General features: G+C 41.8%; 1 non-coding gene and 13 pseudogenes across 1 annotated transcript; all 14 read left to right on the top strand.

Annotated features, from left to right (window-relative positions):
- The first annotated feature begins 846 nt into the window (after positions 1 to 846).
- LOC114784996 (U2 spliceosomal RNA) lies at positions 847 to 1,030 on the top strand. Its single transcript, XR_003748982.1, has one exon. It is a non-coding gene; the product is annotated as a U2 spliceosomal RNA (small nuclear RNA).
- An 806-nt stretch (positions 1,031 to 1,836) lies between these two features.
- On the top strand, positions 1,837 to 1,954 carry LOC114785031 (uncharacterized; annotated as a pseudogene).
- Positions 1,955 to 2,591: 637 nt separating this feature from the next.
- LOC114785011 (uncharacterized) lies at positions 2,592 to 2,709 on the top strand (annotated as a pseudogene).
- Positions 2,710 to 3,116: 407 nt separating this feature from the next.
- Positions 3,117 to 3,234, top strand: LOC114785032 (uncharacterized; annotated as a pseudogene).
- A 651-nt stretch (positions 3,235 to 3,885) lies between these two features.
- On the top strand, positions 3,886 to 4,004 carry LOC114785030 (uncharacterized; annotated as a pseudogene).
- A 140-nt stretch (positions 4,005 to 4,144) lies between these two features.
- On the top strand, positions 4,145 to 4,262 carry LOC114785038 (uncharacterized; annotated as a pseudogene).
- Positions 4,263 to 4,397: 135 nt separating this feature from the next.
- LOC114785040 (uncharacterized) lies at positions 4,398 to 4,516 on the top strand (annotated as a pseudogene).
- Positions 4,517 to 9,776: 5,260 nt separating this feature from the next.
- On the top strand, positions 9,777 to 9,895 carry LOC114785041 (uncharacterized; annotated as a pseudogene).
- A 120-nt stretch (positions 9,896 to 10,015) lies between these two features.
- Positions 10,016 to 10,134, top strand: LOC114785034 (uncharacterized; annotated as a pseudogene).
- Positions 10,135 to 10,530: 396 nt separating this feature from the next.
- On the top strand, positions 10,531 to 10,649 carry LOC114785039 (uncharacterized; annotated as a pseudogene).
- A 142-nt stretch (positions 10,650 to 10,791) lies between these two features.
- On the top strand, positions 10,792 to 10,910 carry LOC114784976 (uncharacterized; annotated as a pseudogene).
- A 401-nt stretch (positions 10,911 to 11,311) lies between these two features.
- Positions 11,312 to 11,430, top strand: LOC114785036 (uncharacterized; annotated as a pseudogene).
- A 394-nt stretch (positions 11,431 to 11,824) lies between these two features.
- Positions 11,825 to 11,943, top strand: LOC114784988 (uncharacterized; annotated as a pseudogene).
- A 916-nt stretch (positions 11,944 to 12,859) lies between these two features.
- LOC114785037 (uncharacterized) lies at positions 12,860 to 12,978 on the top strand (annotated as a pseudogene).
- Positions 12,979 to 15,252: the final 2,274 nt, after the last annotated feature.

Raw genomic sequence — 15,252 nt, 5'->3', positions numbered from 1 at the left:
ACATCCAAAAATTATTTTATATGTGTCACTTGTTGCACATTTATATTTGTTTTAAAGCATTACATAGTTATAAAATAATTAATCATATTAACATGTTAATTCTGACAGCCCTATCATTAATGCATATTGCTACTTTGCATATTGCGCCCGTCCAGGATCGTCCCGAGGTCCGTGGAGCCCCACGTCACTCACTGAGGTGCGACAACAGCAAGGAGGAAGACAGCAATGCGGAGGTAAGCTGGTAGAACAGGGCGACGGGAGGTCGCCAGCCAGCAACTGCGCTGCCGGGACAGCCCCGTGTGGGACATCCCAATGGTCCCAGGACCCTTCAGTGGCGCAGCAAGGGGCTAGCTGGATAGTCTGGCAAAGCCCCCACCTTGGCACCAGGGACGTGCAGTGAGAGGGGCTGCATGTTCCCAGAAGGCACCAGCCTGAAGCTCCGGGACCGCCTCCCTGTGTGATGCAGGGAGGGAAGCTGGCTGCTCTGCAGGACCATGCCGGGGAGCCAGCCCGAGGGTCCGGGGCCACCATGCAGGACCACGCCAGGGAGCCAGCCCGAGGATCCGGGGCCGCCATGCGAGACCATGCCAGGGACCACGAGGGGCCGGGGACGCCACACCGGAGAGCCAGCCCAAGGGATCGTGGAGGATAAAGCAGGGCAGGAGCCCTGTGATACCCTGTGACACAGGGTTGCCCCCGGAAAATGTGCACTAGTTACACCTTATTGAAGAATGCCATGGGGGAGTGTTTAGAGCCACGCGGTAGTCGTGGAATCGACTCAGTTTTTCTCCCTAGGGGAGAGGCACCAGCGTCTCCTCCGGCTAGTAAGCAGCCCCAGGATCCTGCACCGCATATGGGCAGTGGTTAAGGTGCCACGCACCCTAATGTTAGTTTAATATCTGATACGTCCCCCATTGTCGGACTACATATTAAGTGGATTTTTAGAACAGGGATTCGGCAAAGGGGCTTGCTCCATCCGCTCCATGCATCGACCCAGTATTGCATTGCCTCTGGAAGGTGTGCACTTTATTTGTTGTTTTGCAAATAAAAACTTACCACTTCAACTTTTTGCCTTTTATTCATCATAATTTGAGAGTAAAGCTGGATTTTTTTACTCTTTTATACGTTTTCAAGCCCCTTTGGTTTCAAGTTCAAGATTTTCAAGCAGAGTTTGCTCACGACCATTACACCTGAGGAACGCCCAATCTTGTCTGATCCTGGAAGCTAAGAAGGCATGGCGCTGGTGAGTACTTGGATGGTAGACTGCCTGGGAATACCAGGTGCTGTAAGCTTTAACTTTTGAAAAACTTTTTAAAATTAAGTTTTTTACATTGCCTAGTTAGCTTTTTTTTAAAGTAAGTTGAGGGGTATTTTCACGTTTTTTTACGTTTTCCCACCTTTTTTCTCTTTTTACAAACTGCTCCTCAGGTTTCTGTGTCTGTGCGTAATCTACGACAATCATTCACAGGCTTGGCTATGGAGTACGGTGGAGCTGAAGCGATTAGGCAGGGTTGTCCGGCCCTCGGCTTTAAGGTGCCACGCACCCTGAAGTCAGTTTCATATCTGATATGTCCCCCAGCGTGGGACTACATATTAAGCGGATTTTTAGAACAGCGAGTCGGCAAAGGGGCTTGCTCCATCCGCTCCAAGCATCGACCGCGTATTGCATTGCCTCTGGAAGGTGTGCACTTTAATTGTTGTGTTGTTAATAAAAACTTACCACTCCAACTTTTTGCTTTTTCTCCATCATAATTTGACAGTAAAGCAGGAGTTTACACTCTTTGATACGTTTTTAAGCCCCTTTGGTTTAAAGTTCAAGATTTTCAAGCAAAATTTGCTTACGGCCAACCCGCTGAAGAACGCCCAATCTCGTCTGATCTCGGAAGCTAAGAAGGCTTGGGCCTGGTTAGTACTTGGATGGGAGACTGCCTGGGAAAATCAAGTGCTGTAAACTGTAACTATTGAAAAACGTTTTAAAATAAAGATATTTACATCGCTCTGTTAGCTTTTTTTTTAAAGGAAGTTAAGATGTATTTTCACTCTTTGTAATGTTTTGAAAGCCGCTTTTGTTTAAAGTCCAATATTTTCAAGCAGAGTTTGCTCACGGCCATACCAACTGAAGAACGCCCAATTTCGTCTGATCTTGGAAGCTAAGAAGGCTTGGGCCTGGTTATTATTGGATGGGATACTGCCTGGGAATACCAGGTGCTGTAACTATTGAAAAACGTTTAAAAATGAAGTTATTTACATCGCTTTAAAAGCTATCTTCACTCTTTGTAATGTTTTAAAAGCCCCTTTTGTTTAAAGTCCAAGATTTTCAATCAGAGTTTGCACACGGCCTTACCAGCTGAAGAACACCAAATCTCAACTGATCTTGGAAGCTTAGAAGCCTTGGGCCTGGTTAGTACTTGGATGTGAGACTGCCTGGAAATACCAGGTGTTGTAAACTGTAATTATTGAAAAACATTTTTAAAATGAAGTTATTTACATCGGTTTGTTAGCTTTTTCTAAAGTATGTTTAGGGGTATTTTCACTCTTTGTAATGTTTTAAAAACCCCGTTTGTTTAAAGTCCAAGATTTTCAAGCAGTTTGCTCACGGCCATACCAGCTGAAGAACGCCCGATCTCGTCTGATCTTGGAAGCTAAGAAGGCTTGGGCCTGGTTAGTATTGGATGGGAGACTTCCTGGGAATATCAGGTGTTGTAAACTGTAATTATTTAAAAACTTTTTAAAATGAAGTTATTTACATCGCTTTGTTAGCTTTTTTAAAGGAAGTTAAGGGATATTTTCACTCTTTGTAATGTTTGAAAAGCCCCCTTTTTTTTTTTTAAATCCAAGATTTTCAAGCAGAGTTTGCTCACGGCCATACCAACTGAAGAACGCCCAATTTTGTCCGATCTTGGAAGCTAAGAAGGCTTGGGCCTGGTTAGTACTTTGATGTGAGACTGCATGGGAATATCAGGTGTTGTAAACTGTAATTATTGAAAAACTTTTTAAAATGAAGTTATTTACATCGCTTTGTTAGCTTTTTTAAAGGAAGTTAAGGGATATTTTCACTCTTTGTAATGTTTTGAAAACCCTTTTTGTTTGAAGTCCAAGAATTTCAAGTAGAGTTTGCTCACGGCCTTACCAGCTGAAGAACACCCAATCTCGTATGATCTTGGAGCTAAGGAGGCTTGGGCCTGGTTAGTACTTGGATGGGAGACTGCATGGGAATATCAGGTGTTGTAAACTGTAATTATTGAAAAACTTTTTTAAAATGAATTTATTTACATCGCATTGTTAGCTTTTTCTAAAGTATGTTTTGGGGTATTTTCACTCTTTGTAATGTTTTGAAAGCCCCTTTTGTTTAAAGTCCAAGATTTACAAGCAGAGTTTGCTCACGGCCATACCAACTGAAGAACGCCCAATTTCGTCTGATCTTGGAAGCTAAGAAGGCTTGGGCCTGGTTAGTATTGGATGGGATACTGCCTGGGAATACCAGGTGCTGTAACTATTGAAAAACTTTAAAATGAAGTTATTTACATCACTTAGTTAGCTTTTTTTTAAAGTAAGTTAAGGGGTATCTTCACTCTCTGTAATGTTTTGAAAGCCTTTTTTGTTTAAAGTCCAAGAATTTCAAGTAGAGTTTGCTCATGGCCTTACCAGCTGAAAAATGCCCGATCTCAACTGATCTCAGAAGCTAAGAAGGCTTAGGCCTGGTTAGTATTGGATGGGAGACTGCCTGGGAATACCAGGTGCTGTAACTATTGAAAAACTTTTTAAAATGAAGTTATTCACATCGCTTAGTTAGCTTTTTTTAAAGTAAGTTAAGGGGTATCTTCACTCTTTGTAATGTTATGAAAGCCCCTTTTGTTTAAAGTCCAAGATTTTCAAGCAGAGTTTGCTCACGGCCTTACCAGCTGAAGAACGCCAAATCTCAACTGATCTTTGAAGCTAAGAAGGCTTGGGCCTGGTTAGTACTTGGATGGGAGACAGCCTGGAAATACCAGGTGCTGTAAACTGTAACTATTGAAAAACGTTTGAAAGAAAGATATTTACATCGCTCTGTTAGCTTTTTTTAAAGGAAGTTAAGGGATATTTTCGCTCTTTGTAATGTTTTGAAAGCCCCTTTTGTTTAAAGTCCAAGATTTTCAAGCAGTTTGTTCACGGCCATACCAACTGAAGAACGCCCAATTTCGTCTGATCTTGGAAGCTAAGAAGGCTTGGGCCTGGTTAGTATTGGATGGGTTACTGCCTGGGAATACCAGGTGCTGTAACTATTAAAAAACATTTAAAAATGAAGTTATTTACATCGCTTTGTTAGCTTTTTTAAAGGAAGTTAGGGGATATTTTCACTCTTTGTAATGTTTGAAAAGCCCCTTTTTTTTTAAATCCAAGATTTTCAAGCAGAGTTTGCTCACGGCCATACCAACTGAAGAACGCCCAATTTTGTCTGATCTTGGAAGCTAAGAAGGCTTGGGCCTGGTTAGTACTTTGATGATAGACTGCCTGGGAATACCAGGTGCTGTAAACTGTAACTAATGAAAAATGTTTTAAAATAAACATATTTTCATTGCTCTGTTAGCTTTTTTTAAAAGTAAGTTAAGGGGTATCTTCACTCTTCGTAATGTTTTGAAAGCCCCTTTTGTTTAAAGTCCAAGATTTTCGAGCATAGTTTGCTCACGGCCATACCATCTGAAGAACGGCCAATCTCGTCTGATCTTGGAAGCTAAGAAGGCTTGGGCCTGGTTAGTATTGGATGGGAGACTGCCTGGGAATATCAACAACAACAACAACATTTATTTCTTATATAGCCCAAAATCACATACATTATGTCTCAATGGGATTTGACAGGCCCTACAGTTGACACCCCCCACACTTGACCCTTCTGCACACAAAAAAAACTCTAGGAGAGAGAAAAAAAGAAAGGAAGAAACATTGGGAAGGAGTGATACAGAGAGGGACCCCCTTCCAGTGTAGAGTGAGCCTGCAAATGGTGTCAGTGCAGGGTTGGATATGATATAATGAGTCCTACAGTTGTAGGGTTGGAGAAGTCCAGGATGTATTCAGTGTCATGGTCTAGATTACGTGTCCGTAATGATGTTACTGGTCCATTTGAAGATCCCTGAAGCTGTAGTTGTAATGGTGGTGGTGGCTGTGGTGACCCTCTGGATTGTTTTATGTTTTGTCCTTGTAAAGCAGTTGTCAGGAACCAGGATGTATCTGCTTGTCTCTTCACTGGGGTCTGCCAGTAGTCTGGGTGCTTGATTCTGTGTCTCGGAGAAAAACAAACAGAAGCAGCGGCAGACGGTTGCACTGTACGACCGATACTGAAATCTGTGGTTATAATTGTATATTGGTGCTACAGTGGCCCAGTACCCTAACTAGGACAGCCTAACTGGTGAATTTAACTTTGTCTGTGTCTAACAGGGGGACTCTGTGATAAACTGGACTTTATAATTGACACTGCGTCAAAATCAAGTGAAATGAGGGTCTAGGACTTTAGCAAAAAGCCAGAGAAAACAGATAGGTTTTGAGATTGGATTTAAACACTGAGACTGTGTCTGAATCCCAGACACTGACAGGCAAGCTGTTCCACAACTGCGGAGATCTTTAGGAGAAGGATCTGCTCCCAGCTGTGACCTTCTGCACCTTTGGTACCAGTAGTGACCCCGCACCCATTGATCGAAGGGGGCGTGGCGGTTCGTAAGGAACCAAAAGTTCACTCAGGTACTGTGGGGCGAGACCATTTAGAGCTTTATAGGTTAAAAGTAGGATTTTGTAGTCAATCCTAAATTTGATGGGTAACCAGTGCAGTGATTGTAAGACTGGGGTGATGGTCAAATTTCCTGGTTCTGGTTAGAACTCTGGCTGCAGCATTCTGTACTAGCTGGAGTTTACTCATGCACCTACTAGAGCATCCAGACAATAATGCATTGCAGTAATCTAACCTTGATGTAATAAAAGCATGGACCAACTTTTCTGCATCATGCATGGAAATGATATTTCTTATTTTCGCAATATTTCCAAGGTGAAAGAATGCTATTCTAGTGACATTATCTACGTGCGAACTGAATGAGAGACCTGCATCAATGATGACACCTAGATCCTTTACTTCAATACTCGGTGAGATACAAAGGCTATCCAGGGTTATTGTGTAGTCAGCCAGTTTATGCCTGGCTGCTTGAGGCCCGATTACGAGCGCTTCTGTCTTGTCAGGGTTTAGCAGGAGAAAGTTGGTGAGCATCCACTGTCTAATGTCCTTCAGACAATTCTCTATTTTGTTCAGCTGCTGCCTCTGATCTGGCATTGCTGACAGATACAGCTGTGTGTCGTCAGCGTAGCAATGAAAGCTAATACCGTGTTTGCGGATGACGTTGCCTAAAGGTAACATGTATAGAGAAAAAAGTAACGGACCTAGGACAGAGCCTTGTGGAACACCAAACTCTACTTTACTATGTGAAGACGAAACCCCATTGATGTCCACAAACTGATATCGGTTGGTCAAATATGATCTGAACCATTCAAGGGCTGTTCCCTTAATCCCGATAACATTCTCTAACCTGGCAAGGAGAATAGTGTCAAACGCTGCACTCAGATCAAGCAGGACAAGCAGCGAGATGCGTCCCTGATCAGAGGCCAACAGCAGGTCATTAACCACTTTAACCAGCGCTGTCTCAGTGCTATGATGAAGTCTAAATCCTGATTGATATACTTCGTGGATATTGTTACAGTCTAGATATGTGCTCAGCTGCTGGGCTACAACTTTTTCTAAGATTTTTTATATGAACGGAAGGTTGGATATCGGTCTATAATTTGAAAGCTGACTGCGATCAAGATCCGGCTTTTTAATCAGGGGTCTAATGACTGCTACCTTGAACGAATTTGGTACGTGGCCGGTGCTAAGCGACGAGTTAACAATTTTGAGGATAGAATATATAACATTGGGTGCTATTTGTTTAAGGAGCCTTGTTGGAATCGGATCCAAAGCGTAAGTACATTGATTTGATGATGAGATTAATTTGATTAATTCATGCTCTTTAATAGGGTCGAATCGTTCTAATCGGTGGTCTATTAGAAGATTATTTTCCATGGAAATATCGGCGGAGCTATTTGTTGTGCTTTTAATCTTCTCTCTATTTGCGACAATTTTCGTATTAAAGAAATTCATAAAATCATCGCTACTATGATTATATTGAGTGGTCGCATCCATTTCTGTCTTATTCCTGGTTAGTTTGGCTATAGTTTTAAACAGGAATCCGGGATTATTTTTGTTTTTGTCTATTAACGAGGACAGATACGTTGATTGAGCCGCGCTAAGTGCCTTCTTATAATTAAGTAGGCTCTCCTTCCAAGCTATTCGGAATATGTTTAATTTACTTTGACGCCATTTGCGTTCTAATTTCCGGGCGGTCTTCTTAAGCGAGCGCGTGTGATCATTATACCAAGGAATTAAGTTTTTATCTCTTACTAGCTTCCTTTTGAGGGGAGCGACTATATCTAACGTACTACGCAGTGTTAATTCTAGACATTTGGTCGCTTGGTCAAGTTCAGCGGGGTCTGACGGTGAGTTTATCAGCGTTGATAAATCTGGTAAGGTATTAATAAACCTCTGTGCCGTACTTGATGTAATTGTCCGTTTGTCTCTATAACGAGGGGGATTGAGTTTGTTGTGTTTGATACATATTTTAAAAGCGATGAGGAAATGATCTGAGACCATTTCAGATTGCGGAAGAGTAACTATATCTTCTATATTTAAACCGAAGGTCAACACAAGATCGAGCGTGTGACCACCTTCGTGAGTAGGTCCTGTTACATGTTGGTTAACTCCAACTGAGTCTAATAAAGACAGGAATGCGGATCTTAGTGAGTCTTCTAATTTATCACAGTGGATGTTAAAGTCGCCGACAATTAGGGCTTTATCCACAGATACAACTAAGTTGGAGACAAAATCTGTAAATTCACTAAGAAACTCAGAATAAGGTCCAGGGGGTCTATAAATAATAATCAATGGAATGAATTTAGGATTTTTATTTTGTGAGACTACATGAGTTATATTGGTATATAGAATCTCAAAAGAGTTAAATCCTTGTCCGGGTTTATGAGTAATACCGAGGTTATCCTTATAAATTACTGCGACGCCACCTCCTCTTCCAGTTAAGCGAGGTTGGTGTACATAGCTGTATCCAGGAGGACTAGACTCGTTTAATGCTACAAATTCATTTTGTTTTAACCAAGTTTCGGTCAGGCACAGTACATCGAACCCCTGATCTGTAATCATTTCATTGACAATGAGCGTTTTAGGTGTAAGGGATCTAACATTTAATAATCCTATTCTTATGTCGGGGGTGCTGGTGGTACGTTCAGAAGGAGTGATAGTAACGGGTAGTAAGTTGCTGAAACAGACACCCCGCCCAGTCCGTGGAACAGACACAGTGTCAGCTGATTAATGAGTTTTATTATTAACGTTTCTTGTAGAATCTCTTGTTTTAATAGAGCGAGGTAAAGACACAGTGTCAATATAATACACGCTGGGTGGCGGCTCTACGCCAATGGCAGATGCTCGGTTTAGCCGGTCTGTCTGCTGCCTGGTCTCGGCTCTGGCGAGTCAGTTTTGTTTTTTGGTTCTAAGACTATGAGCCAATTTTTTAGACAACTGAGTGGCACCCGCCCAGTTGGGGTGGATGCCGTCTCGCCCAAAAAGACCAGGCTTCCCCCTAAATATTGGCCAGTTATTAATAAAACCCACTTTATTTTTTGGACACCACTCCGACAACCAGCGATTTATGTCGAGGAGCCTGCTACAGGTCTCGTCGCTACGCCGAAACTGCGGTAATGGGCCAGAGCAGATTACTGTATCCGACATCGTTTTAGCCAGTTCAAGCATCTCTATAAAATTAGCTTTAGTTATTTCCGACTGGCGTAGCCGGACGTCGTTAGCGCCGACGTGAATCGCTATACTGGAGTACCTGCGGTTGTTTTTTGCCAGCGATTTTAAATTTGCGCGGATGTCGGGCGCTCTGGCTCCAGGAAAACACAGGATTTTATTCGCTGGTGCCGGTATCATCACGTTTCGAACTATAGAGTCGCCAATGACTAGAGCCGGTGGACTGTAGGACCCAGCGGATGCCTCGCTGAGGGGGGAGAAGCGGTTCTGAACGTGAACCGGTGAGTGGTGCCCAGGTGGTGGGGGAGCTTGGCGGGTCGCCACGGAAGCTCGCTTGCGTGATTTACGCCGAGCCGTCACCCAACTGCCCTGCTGTCCGGAGGGCGCTACTGGTACCGGCACCGGGGTAGACACACTCACCGGCTGACTGGGCTGGTGCGCGTCCGGGACTAGAAAAGAGTCAATTAAGACTTCTGTTTCCCTAATTAAATATAAATTTCGGATGCGCTCCTCTAGCTCGGCTATTCTCTCCGTCATTTCCACTAGTCTCCTACACTTCCCACAGGTGAAATCCTCACTACTGACGGAGTTCGTCAAGCTGTACATCTCACACACTGCACACGGAATTAGCGAAGGAGCCATAACTTACGTTTTTTGGCGATTAATTCTGAGGTGGTTCAGGAAGTCTTTGGACGTAATACAGGCTCGCGCCAAACACACCAAACAGTGCAGCACCAGAAACAGGAAGCGGAATCAGGTGCTGTAACTATTAAAAAAAACATTTTAAAAATAAGTTTTTCACATCGCTTTATTAGCTTTTAGAAAAGTAAGATAAGGGGTATTTTCACTTTTTGTAATGTTTTAGAAGCCCCTTTTGTTTAAAGTCCAAGATTTTCAGGCAGAGTTTGCTCACGGCCATACCAGCTGAAGAACGCCAAATTTCATCTGATCTTGAAAGCTAAGAAGGCTTGGTTTTGGTAAGTACTTGGATGGGAGACTGCCTGGGAATACCAGGTGTTGTAAACTGTAATTGTTTAAAAACTTTTTAAAATGAAGTTATTTACATCACTTTGTTAGCTTTTTTAAAGTAAGTTAATGTTATGAAAGCCCCTTTTGTTTAAAGTCCAAGATTTTCAAGCAGAGTTTGCTCATGGCCTTACCAGTTGAAGAACACCCAATCTCGTATGATCTTGGAAGCTAAGAAGGCCTCGACCTGGTTAGTACTTGGATGGGAGACTGCCTGGGAAAACCAGGTGCTTTAAGCTGTAACTATTTAAAAACTTTTTAAAATGAAGTTATTTATATCGCTTTGTTAGCTTTTTTTAAAGTAAGTAAGGGGTATTTTCACTCTTTTTAATGTTATGAAAGCCCCTTTTGTTTAAAGTCCAAGATTTTCAAGCAGAGTTTGTTTACAGCCTTACCAGCTGAAGAACGCCCAATCTCGTATGATCTTGGAACCTAAGAAGGCCTCGCTTTGGTCAGTACTTAGATGGGAGACTGCCTGGGATTACCAGTTTCTGTAATTATTGAAAAACTTTTTAAAATAAAGTTATTTACATCGCTTTGTTAGCTTTTTTAAAGTAAGTTAAGAAGTATCTTCACTCTTTGTAATGTTTTGAAAGCCCCTTTTGTTTAATGTCCAAGTTTTTCAAGCAGAGTTTGCTCACTGCCTTACCAGCTGAAAAACGCCTAATCTCGTATGATCTTGGAAGCTAAGAAGCCTTGGGCCTGGTAAGTACTTGGATGGGAGACTGCCTGGGAATACCAGGTGCTTTACGCTTTAACTATTTAAAACCTTTTTTAAATGAAGTTATTTACATCGCTTTCTTAGCTTGTTTTAAGTAAGTTAAGGGGTATCTTCACTCTTCGTAATGTTTTGAAAGCCCCTTTTGTTTAAAGTCCAAGATTTTTAAGCAGAGTTTGCTTACGGCCTTACCAGCTGAAGAACGCCCAATCTCGTATAATCTTGGAAGCTAAGAAGGCTTGGGCCTGGTTAGTACTTGGATGGGAGACTGCCTGGGAATGCCAGGTGCTGTAAACTGTAACTATTGAAAAACGTTTTAAAATAAAGATATTTACATCGCTCTGTTATTTTTTCTTAAAGGTAGTTAAAGGGTATTTTCACTCTTTGTAATGTTTTAAAAGCCCCTTTTTTTTTTTTAAATCCAAGATTTTCAAGCAGAGTTTGCTCACGGCCATACCAACTGAAGAATGCCCAATTTCGTCTGATGTTGGAAGCTAAGAAGGCTTGGGCCTGGTTAGTATTGGATGGGAGACTGCCTGGGAATATCAGTTGCTGTAACTATTAAAAAACATTTTAAAAAGAAGTTTTTTTACATCGCTTTATTAGCTTTTAGAAAAGTAAGATAAGGGGTATTTTCAATCTTTGTAATGATTTAAAAGCCCCTTTTGTTTAAAGTCCAAGATTTTCAGGCAGAGTTTGCTCATGGCCATACCAGCTGAAGAACGCCAAATTTCATCTGATCTTGGAAGCTAAGAAGGCTTGGGCTTGGTAAGTACTTGGATGGGAGACTGCCTGGGAATACCAGGTGCTTTACACTTTAACTATTTAAAACCTTTTTTAAATGAAGTTATTTACATCGCTTTCTTAGCTTGTTTTAAGTAAGTTAAGGGGTATCTTCACTCTTTGTAATGTTATGAAAGCCCCTTTTGTTTAAAGTCCAAGAATTTCAAGCAGAGTTTACTCGCGGCCATAGCAGCTGAAGAACGCCGATCTCGTCTAATCTTGGAAGCTAAGAAGGCTTGGGCCTGGTTAGTATTGGATGGGTTACTGCCTGGGAATACCAGGTGCTGTAACTATTAAAAAACATTTTAAAATGAAGTTATTTACATCGCTTTGTTAGCTTTTTTTAAAGTAAGTGAAGGGTATCTTCACTCTTTGTAATGTTTTGAAAGCCCCTTTTGTTTAAAGTCCAAGATTTTCAGGCAGAGTTTGCTCACGGCCTTACCAGCTGAAGAACGCCAAATCTCAACTGATCTTGGAAGCTAAGAAGGCTTGGGCCTGGTTAGTACTTAGATGGGAGACTGCCTGGGAATACCAGGTGCTGTAAACTGTAACTATTGAAAAACGTTTTAAAATAAAGATATTTACATCACTCTGTTAGCTTTTTTTAAAGGACGTTAAGGGGTATTTTCACTCTTTGTAATGTTTTGAAAGCCCATTTTGTTTAAAGTCCAAGATTTTCAAGCAGAGTTTGCTCACAGCCATACCAACTGAATAACGCCCAATTTCATCTGATCTTGGAAGCTAAGAAGGCTTGGGCCTGGTTAGTATTGGATGTGAGACTGCCTGGGAATACTAGGTGTGGTAAACTGTAATTATTTAAAAACTTTTTAAAATGAAGTTATTTACATCGCTTTGTTAGCTTTTTCTAAAGTATATTTAGGGTTTTTTTCACTCTTTGTAATGTTTTGGTAAGCCCCTTTTGTTTAAAGTCTAAGATGATCAAGCAGAGTTTGCTCACGGCCATACCAGCTGAAGAACGCCCAATCTCGTCTGATCTTGGAAGCTAAGAACGCTTTGGCCTGGTTAGTATTGGTTGGGATACTGCCTGGGAAAACCAGGTGCTGTAACTATTGAAAAACATTTTAAAATGAAGTTATTTACATCGCTTTATTAGCTTTTTTAAAAGTAAGATAAGGAGTATTTTCACTCTTTGTAATGTTTTAAAAGCCCCTTTTGTTTAAAGTCCAAGATTTTCAAGCAGAGTTTGCTCACGGCCTTACCAGCTGAAGAACGCCCAATCTCGTATGATCTTGGAAGCTAAGAAGGCCTCGGCCTGGTTAATACTTGGATGCGAGACTGCCTGGGATTACCAGTTGCTGTAATTATTGAAAAACTTTTTAAAATGAAGTTATTTACATCACTTTGTTAGCTTTTTTTTTAAAGTAAGATAAGGAGTATTTTCACTCTTTGTAATGTTTTAAAAGCCCCTTTTGTTTAAAGTCCAAGATTTTCAAGCAGAGTTTGCTCACGGCCTTACCAGCTGAAGAATGCCAAATCTCAACTGATCTTGGAAGCTAAGAAGGCTTGGGCCTGGTTAGTACTTGGATGGGAGACTGCCTGGGAATAATAGGTGCCTTAAGCTCTAACTATTGAAAAACCTTTTAAAATGAAATTATTTACATCGCTTTGTTTGCTTTTTTAAAAGTAAGTTAAGGGGTATTTTCACTCTTTGCAATGTTTTAAAAGCCCCTTTTGTTTAATGTCCAAGATTTTCATTTACAGTTTGCTCACGGCCATACCAGCTTAAGAATGACAAATCTCGTCGGATCTTGGAAGCTAAGAAGGCTTGGGCCTGGTTAGTATTGGATGTGGGACTGCCTGGAAATAACAGGTGCTGTAAGATGTAACTATTGAAAAACTTTTTAAAATATAGATATTTACATCGCTTTGTTAGCTTTTTTTAAAGTAAGATAAGGGGTATTTTAACTCTTTGTAATGTTTTGAAAGCCTCTTTTGTTTAAAGTGCAAGAATTTCAACTAGAGTTTGCTCACAGCCATAGCAGCTGAAGAATGCCCAATCTAATCTGATCTTGGAAGCTAAGAAAGCTTGGGCCTGGTTAGTATTGGATGGCATACTGCCTGGGAATACCAGGTTCTTTAACTAATCTTAAACTTTAAACAAAAGGGGCTTTCAAAACATTACAAAGAGTGAAAATACTTAGTACTTGGATGGGAGACTGCCTGTGAATACCATGTGCTGTAAGATGTAACTACGTCCCCCAGCGTGGGACTACATATTACGCAGATTTTTAGAACAGGGGCTTGCTCCAACCACTCCACGCATAGACCCAGTATTGCATTGCCTCTGGAAGGTGTGCACTTTATTTGTTGTGTTGCAAATAAAAACTTATCACTCCAACTTTTTGCCTTTTCGTCATCATAATTTTACAGTAAACCGTGAGTTTTCACTCTTTGATATGTTTTCAAGCCCCTTTGGTTTAAAGTTCAAGATTTTCAAAGCAGAATTTGGAGTGGGGTTTAGCTGAATTGATTATGCAGGGTTGTCCGGCCTTCGGCCTTAAGGAAGCAGACCTGTAATCAGAAGGTTTCCGGTTCTTGTCCCTATCTGCTGAGGTGCCACTGAGCAAAGCACTTTCCCCACACACTGCTCTCTGGGCGTCTGTCACATTTTGTTGTGTGCACGTAACTTCACTTTCATATGGGGGAGAATGCGGAGGTGCAGTGTACGAATCCTGGGAGGCTCAGAGGGACCTGGATCAAGCCCCACGGAAATGGTGTCAAAGCTTGTGACTGAGGTGCTTAAACTTGACAAAAACATTCTTATGGATCACTCACATCGAAGCAGTGCCCAGTGTAATCCAGGCTGTAAGGCGATTGTAGCAAAATTATACTATTACCAAGACTGTTGAAGTTCTGTGACAAGCTCAAAGCCTGGTCCCGCTCCAATTCAATGGTAAACTGATTGTTATCTTCCCGGGTTACAACGCTAAGGTCTGCAAATCATGAGCAACCTTTACAGAAGTGAGGAAACTACTGCACGGCCAGCCAGGTGTTGGCCGATACAGCTTCATGTTCCCTACTAGTCTCCGGATCACCCACAATGGGATAGAGAAAGATTTTGTGGACCCGGACAAAGCCATGACCTACATTAAGAAGCACATTGCAGCCTCGGCAGAAGCCACAGCCTAACTTGATCGGATAAGACTGATGTGATGAGTGAATATTAACAGGCGAACAACTTTAAACCATTTTAAACTTTAGTCACTGTTTATATATATTTCATTTGGAACAAGAAACAGCCCAGAATAACTTGTAAAATAATACATCCACCCCGGGGAGAAAGTCACTTCCCTACTTTCTATATTACTACTGGTGTGCCAATTTGAAAGCAATTTTATATTGGATTAGTAATTATATTGATATTTATAGCTGGGTAAAAAACAGAAAGGGCATCTATCCACTCATTCCCCAATCATGCTACTACGTATGTGCACCGAGGTATCAGAAGGTGTCCACTCTCTCCACTGGGCTCCTGATGATGACAGGGGTCTGGTAGTTCCTCTCCTGCTTGGTACTAAAGTCCACTATAAACTCCTTTGTCTTGCTGACATTCAGGTGGATATTGTTTCTCTGGCACCAATTCAATTCTCCAGATTTCCAACCTCCTGCAGGTAGGCTGTTTCGTCATTGTCAGAGATCAGGCCCACCACGACAGTGTCGTCAGCAAACTAAATGATAGTGGTGGAGTTTGTAGTGGCTGCACATTTGTAGGTGTACAGAGAGTACAGCAGGGGGTTCAAAACACAGCCCTGGGGGGCTCCAGTGCTGAGAGTGATGCTGGCTGAGACATGTCCGCCCATCCTTACTGCCTGTGGTCTTCCAGTTAGGAAGTTGG

Source organism: Denticeps clupeoides, chromosome 2 (assembly GCF_900700375.1).
Source record: "Denticeps clupeoides chromosome 2, fDenClu1.1, whole genome shotgun sequence".
Taxonomy (NCBI): domain Eukaryota; kingdom Metazoa; phylum Chordata; class Actinopteri; order Clupeiformes; family Denticipitidae; genus Denticeps; species Denticeps clupeoides.
This window is presented reverse-complemented; position numbering and strand designations above follow the sequence as displayed.